Below are 8,447 nucleotides of genomic sequence, written 5' to 3'. Positions count from 1 at the left end.
TAAAAACGTAGTAAAAAAATGTCACGTGCTTATACCTCATTCATGCCATTGGCCGGAATATACAATTGTATTATGGGTAACTAGTGATCACGTGATTGTGTGTTACTTCCAAATATGGTGATAGTTTGCTTGCCATTTCTTCGGAGAAATTGATTTATTTGAAAATATTTAGACTCCAAAATGTTATTAATATTGCATGCATATCATTTTGACTTGCACATATGTATTATTTTACTATAAATAATGATCTGAAATTAGTTATAAAACTGTCATTTTCACGTTTTGTAAATAAATGATATAATGCGAATTGACAAATTCAATAGGTCTAACCGTCTAATCTAGGATCAGCGAAGATCGGCTACTCCCGGCTAAATTCGTAGAATTCTAAATTTATATTTATATATATTATTACCTGCTTTAGGTTTCAGAACATATACATGTACATACAACACAGAGAAAATAAGATCTTCTTCAAAAGGCCTAATTATGTATAAATACCAGGTCAGAGAAAATCACTCTATTTGGAAGTAAACACACACTCATGTGACCACTAGTTACCCACTAATACAATTCCATATTTATTTCGGCCAATGGCATGAATGAGGTATAATCACGTGACTTGTTTTACTACGTTTGACTACAAAGAACGCGTGTTTTGTGCATTATTGGGAAAATCCCCCGCGGATCGTGGTTTCATTTCCACCATTTGAAACAGAAGGCTTAGAGTAGACTTTGATTGTGAACATTCATAAATTGAAGATTACATGTTGTGCCATGGCAGATGTCAAAGTTCATGTATATATACTCGACAATTACTTGAAACATCATCTAATAAATTTGTGTTGAAATTATAACATATTATGATGTTGACCAGGAAATGTACCAGTCTAAATTTTGGTTGAATAATGCATGGAAAGTGAATTATTCAAACACTCTGGATATCGAATTTTTAATCATTAATTTCTTTTGAACTCGGGACTTTTTGGGTGTGTAATTAGGGGAAAGTTGATAACTTTCTATAATATGTGTACACTAATTTTCTTTTGTTGATTTACGGACCCTGAAAGATACGGATTATATGCGGCTTTAACTTTTCCACTTTGTGGAAAATCCTTCAAATCGGATTTATCTCCCTTGATTAAAATGACAAACCATGTACCTTTGCTATGCTATAAATTTTTTTTATATTTTTTTTAAAATTCAATAATGAATGCAGATCAAATATATTAATCAAATATGTGTATTAATTTAATTTGAAACATGTTTGTTTTTGCTGAAAATTTGCAAAAAAAATAATATCAATACAAAATATTCATGATTGTAATTTGATTGTTGTTGTTTTTGTACTTGCTGTAAAATGAGAAAAACCGTGTTGTGGAGAAGAAGTTTGTTAAAATTTGAATTTTTTTACAAATGGATGAGAGTTGAGAATGTCTAACAGTCACCTGAATTCCGATATGCACAGTTATGAATAATGTTTTGCTTTTAAACAAACAAATAAATATGTCTCCTATATAAACTATGGTAAAGACCCTATCCCCTGGGGAAAATTCCGGGACCCCAGGGCCATGAAATTCACAATATTGGTAGAGGGCCTTGAGACCTGCCATGTAAGCACATAAGCCCGTGTTTCTTACTATATGTGTATATATGTATTAGATTCCCAAAAAGCTAAGTGGGCTATGCGGAAGCTTATAACTATTTGTTTGGAAATAATATGGAAAATAAACTATGATATGATAGTATTGCAAACAATTTCAAATGGTGGAAATGAAACCACGATCCGCGGAGGATTTTCCCCATAATTGTACAAAACACGCGTTCTTTGTAGTAAAACGTAGTAAAACAAGTCACGTGATTATACCTCATTCATGCCATTGGCCGAAATAAATATGGAATTGTATTAGTGGGTAACTAGTGATCACATGAGTGTGTGTTTACTTCCAAATAGAGTGATTTCTCTGACCTGGTATTTATACATACTTTGGCCTTATTTTCTCTGTGTAATATGTATATGTTCTGAGCCCTAAAGCAGGTAATAATATATATAAATATAAATTTAGAATTCTACGAATTTAGCCGGGAGTAGCCGATCTTCGCTGATTTTTTTAGATTAGACGGTTAGACCTATTGAATTGGTCAATTCGTAGTATATCATTTATTTACAAAACGTGAAAATGGCAGCTTTACAACTCATTTCAGTTCATTATTTGTAGTAAAACAGTGCATATGTGCAAGTCAAATGATAAGCATGCAATATTAATAATATTTTGGAGTCTAAATATTTTCAAATAAATCAATTTCTCCGAAGAAATGGCAAGCAAACTATCACCATATTTGGAAGTAAACACAAAATCACGTGATCACTAGTTACCCATAATACAATTTTATATTACGGCCAATGGCATGAATGAGGTATAAGCACGTGACTTTTTTTTTACTACGTTTGACTACAAAGAACGCATGTTTTTACTACGAAAAATTGATGCAGATGTATCGCGAGTTGGGAGTTTAAAATCGCGTCCCTGGAGGATTTTTTAGCCCAAAGTTTGAATCTGACCATTAAGACCGTAACAAAAATTCGTTGTGCCTTTATATAAGTGTATCGAGGCAGAGATTTACATTTAAATCTGTAGGCCAAGCTAACAAGTAAAGCTGGTTTCCCAACGTGTATTGTGTACTGTAACCTTTACGGCTTTTAAATTACGTAACTGGTTTTTTTCGGGATTCACAAGAAAATACAACATAAAAAAATCTTTTTTTATTTTATTTTTTTATTTTTATTTTCATTCATTCTTTTAATATAGTATGGTACGGTATGTACTACATGGACTTGGTACGAATGCCAATCAACAAAACACACACACAGCTTTGAAACGAATTCGTTGTACACTTGCTTAGCTCGGGCTAACAGCTACGTACACGCAGGCTACAGTTTCATGACCGGGATGTGCAGGATCACATTTTTTTTTTAAATCAAATGAACGTCGATCTCTGCTGTATGGCTTTTGCTGCATATACACAGTGCTCTATGAAAGGGTGGCCTTTGATTTCCACTTTCAAGACCAGATGTCGACATCTTTTAGTTTAGATGTCGACATCAATAACTGACAAGTCGGTGTCACCCCCGAGCATAAACACATTAATCGCCGAGTTACCGACTGTCTACATAAATATCTTGGATTCATTATGTGGGCATGTACATGTGGTAAGTCGACATATTCTTCTGTTTATGTCGACATATTCCGATATGATTTCGACTTAATGCCTTAAACGATGTCGACATTATGAAGTCGTAAGTCGGCAAATCGATGGCAGAAATATGCCACCATATAAAGCCTAATAATATAGGCATTTTTAGCAGACTAGTGGTTAGAAATGAAAAAAAAATCTATTTTTAATTTTGGTACTCGTTTTCGATTTTTCACAGTGAATAAATTGCTTGACGTTTATAAAAGCCAAGACAAAAAAAATCTTGTACCATACTAACGGACATCTGTTACAACCAACGATTCACCTACGTCCTCCTTGAGTAGTGAAGCGCTATTCTTCCTCGAGTTAGCTCCCTTCATCCATGGAGTCGCAGTATGAAACGCATTTTCTGTCATCGAGTTGCCGACTTACGACTTAATGATGTCGACATGGTTATTTATGTCGACATCATATATGAAGATATCGACATAAACAGAAGAACATGTCGACTTACCACATGTACCTGCCCACATAATGACTCCAAGATAATTATGTAGAAAGTCGGTAACTCGGCGATTAATGGTGTTTATGCTCGGGTGTGACACCGACTTGTCAGTTAAAGATGTCGACATCTAAACTAAAAGATGTCGACATCTGGTCTTGAAAGTGGAAATCAAAGGCCACCATTTCATAAAGCACTGTGTATATGTAGCAAGGCACCTTACAGCAGGAATCGACGTTGATTTTGTTAATTCAGGTAAGTTTTTATTTCTTTGATTTCAAAATTAAAAATTGTGATCCTGCACACCCCGGTCATGCAGCTGTAGCCTGCGTGTACGTAGCTGTTAGTCCGAGCTGTGGAAGTTAGAGGGCAAAAGGACTCTGCTTTGTACAGATTTATTAGATCAGTAGAATCTTGTGGTCCCCCCCCCCCCCCCCCCCCCCCCCCCCCCTTATATATATATACGTGTAGGTATTTTTAGCGGACTAGTGGTTAGAAATGAAAAAAAAAATCTATTTTTCATTTTGGTACTCGTTTTCGATTTTTCACAGTGAATAAATTGCTTGACGTTTATAAAAGCCAAGACAAAAAAAATCTTGTACCATACTAACGGTACTTCCATAGTTTTTCTCAAGTGAAGCGCTATTCTTCCTCGAGTTAGCTCCCTTTATCCATGGAGTCGCAGTATGAAACGCACCTTTCTGCCATCGAGTTGCCGACTTACGACTTAATGATGTCGACATAATTAAGGCTTTATGTCGACATCATATATGAAGATATCGACATAAACAGAAGAACATGTCGACTTACCACATGTACCTGCCCACATAATGACTCCAAGATAATTATGTAGAAAGTCGGTAACTCGGCGATTAATGGTGTTTATGCTCGGGTGTGACACCGACTTGTCAGTTATTGGGGTCGACATCTAAACTAAAAGATGTCGATATCTGGTCTTGAAAGTGGAAATCAAAGGCTACCCTTTCATAAAGCACTGTGTATATGCAGCAAGGCACCTTACAGCAGAGATCGACGTTGATTTTGTTAATTCAGGTAAGTTTTTATTTATTTGATTTCGAAATTAAAAATTGTGATCCTGCACATCCCGGTTATGCAGCTGTAGCCTGTGTGTACGTAGCTGTTAGTCCGAGCTGTGTACGTAGCTGTTAGTACTCTGCTTTGTACAACGAATTTCCATCCTCTTTGCCATAATCATTTATTAATATATATAACCGTGGGTTGAAAATTCGTTTAAAAGCTGTGTGTGTGTTTTGTGGATTAGCATTCGTACCAAGTCCATGTGGTACACACCGTACCATACTACATTAAAAGAATGAGTGAAAAATGAAAAATACAAAACAATGATTTTTTTCATGTTTTATTTTCTTGCGAATCACGAAAAATACCAGTTACGTAATTTAAAAGCCACAAAGGTACACAATGCACATTGGAAAACCAGCTTTACTTGTTAGCTTGCTCTGTCAATATATATACATAACTATTTTCGTCCCTCGATACACTTATATAAAGGCACAGCGAATTTTTGTTACGGTCTTAATGGCCAGATTCAACATTTGGGCTAAAAATCCTCCCGGGACGCGGTTTTAGCTCCAAACTCGGGATATATCTGGATCATTTTTTTTGTAGTAAAACGTAGTAAAAAAAAGTCACGTGCTTATACCTCATTCATTCTGCCATTGGCTGGAATATACAATTGCATTATGGGTAATTAGTGATCACGTGATTGTGTGTTTACTTCCAAATATGGTGATAGTTTGCTTGCCATTTCTTCGGAAACATTGATTTATTTGAAAATATCTAGACTCCAAAATCTTATTAATATTGCATGCATATCATTTTGATTTGCACATATGTACTGTTTAATATAAATAATGAACTGAAATGGGTTATAAAACTTCAATTTCCACGTTTTGTAATTAAATGATATAATGCGAATTGACCAATTCAATAGGTCTAACCGTGTAATCTAGGATCAGCGAAGATCGGCAACTCCCGGCTAAATTCATAGAATTTAAAATTTATATTTATATATATTATTATCTGCTTTAGGTTTCATATACAGATACATATAACACAGAGAAAATAAGATCATCGTCAAAAGGCCAAATTATATATACTAAATACCAGGTCAGAGAAATCACTATATTTGGAAGTAAACACACACTCATGTGATCACTAGTTACCCATAATACAATTCCATAATTTACTTCGGCCAATGACATGAATGAGGTATAAGCACGTGACTTATTTTACTACGTTTGACTAAAAAGAACGTGTGTTTTGTACCATAATGGGGAAAATCCCCCGCGGATCGTGCTTTCATTTCCACCATTTGAAATTGCTAAGCAATACTATCATACAAGTATCATTGTTTAATTTCCAAATTCTTTACAAACTAATGGTTAAGCTTCCGCGTAGCCCACTTAGCTTTTTGGGAATCTAATACATGTACTTGTACACATACGAATTTGTACTAAGGAAAATGATGTGCATGCACGGGGTTATTTGCTAAATTGGTACCTACATATACACATATATATATGTATATATACTCATTGTGCTTCGGAAGGTTCCGTACGAAAATGCCTAGATACTACTGGTTGTTAGTACATGTTTATCATTTTGTTCGTCAAAATTACTCGTCATAGACTGAAAGGTCTCAAGGTACGGTGTCTGATTTGTGCCATTTCGTCTTTTCTCACCGAAAAGACGAAATTTAACAAATTTCAATTTCGGAAATTTAAAAAAAAATAAATTTCGTCTTTTCGCGGCTAAAAGACGAAAAGTCAAACACGAAAAGACGAAAGTGATACACGCTTATTAGCGACTTTGATTCTCGTCTTGTCGCCTACAAAAATCTCGTCTTTTCCTCTTTTCGGGGCGAAAAGACGAAAAGACGGAATGGCATAAATCAGCCACCGGATCTTCCCCATGGGAGAGGGTCAAATTTACCATAGTTTATATAGAGAAACACATTTATGAGCATTATTTGCTCAATTTTCATAGGAAATGTTGCTGATGTAATGGAATCAACATGATGGCAACAGAATTGTCCGCCTGACTGTGTTTTGAGCTGCACAAGCGGGTGGGAGCAGTAGACAGGTAAGTCAAATACCCAGACTAAATTGAATTCTTACAGATAAATACTTTGTTGATAGATCAATAATATGAAATCTATTAAAATTTTATCTGTTGAAAAAGATTTGGTTACATTGTAAATACTGGATCACTTATGCTAGGAAATGCGCATGTCAGTAAATGAGTTTATTTCAAATTCTTTAAAGTATTGTTGGTTGTTCCTAAGCTGGACATTGAAATGATGGAAGGTTTTTTCATGTCCTTGGCATTGCAGTCATATTCCTATATAATCTACAAAAAATCCGGAGCTTTGATCATATACATATGAATGAACATAAATGATACACACCATTTGAACAATAATTGGTGTTTAATCGCGTGTATATATGTCTAATTAACACAAAAAATATTTTAGAATAATTAATTACTTCGCAATCAGTACTTCATTCCATATAGGACATAGTGCCACGGAATTTTTTCGGGATGCAATTAATTATTTTTCAATATTTTTATCTTCAAGTAAAATGAGAAGCTCAAACTATGGTGTAAAATTAGTAACTTTGTAACTGAAGAAAAATTCTAAATCGTCTGCTTTTGTTTTTGAGAGAGAAAAAAATTACCATTTGCCAGCGGAGGATCATCTTTAAATGAGAGCATAAAAATTGACATCAAAAGATTTTTATGTGTAATCATGAAAGTTAACATTCTCATAATCTATTAATTTTACAATTTCAGATTAGAAATTATCTGTCATCTTTTCATGGAGGCTGATGTGACAGGACCAGAATCTAAAGGAGGAAGAAGGGAGACAACCTTCAGCGCCTGTCAACGAGACATTTCTTATGAAACAAATCAGCAGCCAGGATGAGGTGTGTTGTCTGTGGGCCTGGTGAGCACAGGGACCTGGTACGAAAATTTTTAACCAATATAGTATACATAGATATATTATAGTATCAAGGGTATGAACTCGGCGGTCGAGAAAAACGGACCTATTTTTTTTAAACCGTGATTATTTTAATAAATGGGTTTTATACAACATTGACGGATATAATTTATTTCCATTGAGTGCTTGATGAACAAAATTGGCCAAGTATTGACGAAGTTATGGCTTGATGAATCGGGAAATTTACGAAAAATATCCTAGGTAGACACTTCCCTGTCGGCGGTCGAAATGTCGTCTTGGCTCTAATGAGTACACGTTTACCACAAAAACCAAGCCAAAATCACAAAATCTACGCTTGTGGTGGTAAACAGTATCCATAACTGTGTTCCTTCACAATCTCCTTTGGAGGTGTTATGACACGTACTTTGTAGAAACTCCATTTAAACATCGTGTAGCTCACTTACTTTAACCGTCACCGCCATGTTCACTTTTCCCTCGGAACGCTTCTCGACTTTACATATCGTGACTACATTATGCAAATTATGTAATGTTGTGCTTGTGGATAAACTCGATAAGCGTTCCAAGAACAACTGCATTTAGAAATTATAATTGCGAATGTCGTCATATCATTATGTAACCCTGCTCGATCTGAACATATAATGAATTGATTTAATTGTCTTGCTAAGACATATTAACAAATTAATATTTTAAGAAACATTTTTGAAATAGTAGAATCCCTTGATGGACATTTTTAGTCTAGTTCATGTTTAT

Source organism: Argopecten irradians, chromosome 6 (genome assembly GCF_041381155.1).
Source record: "Argopecten irradians isolate NY chromosome 6, Ai_NY, whole genome shotgun sequence".
Taxonomy (NCBI): domain Eukaryota; kingdom Metazoa; phylum Mollusca; class Bivalvia; order Pectinida; family Pectinidae; genus Argopecten; species Argopecten irradians.
Note: the sequence above shows the minus strand (reverse complement) of the source record.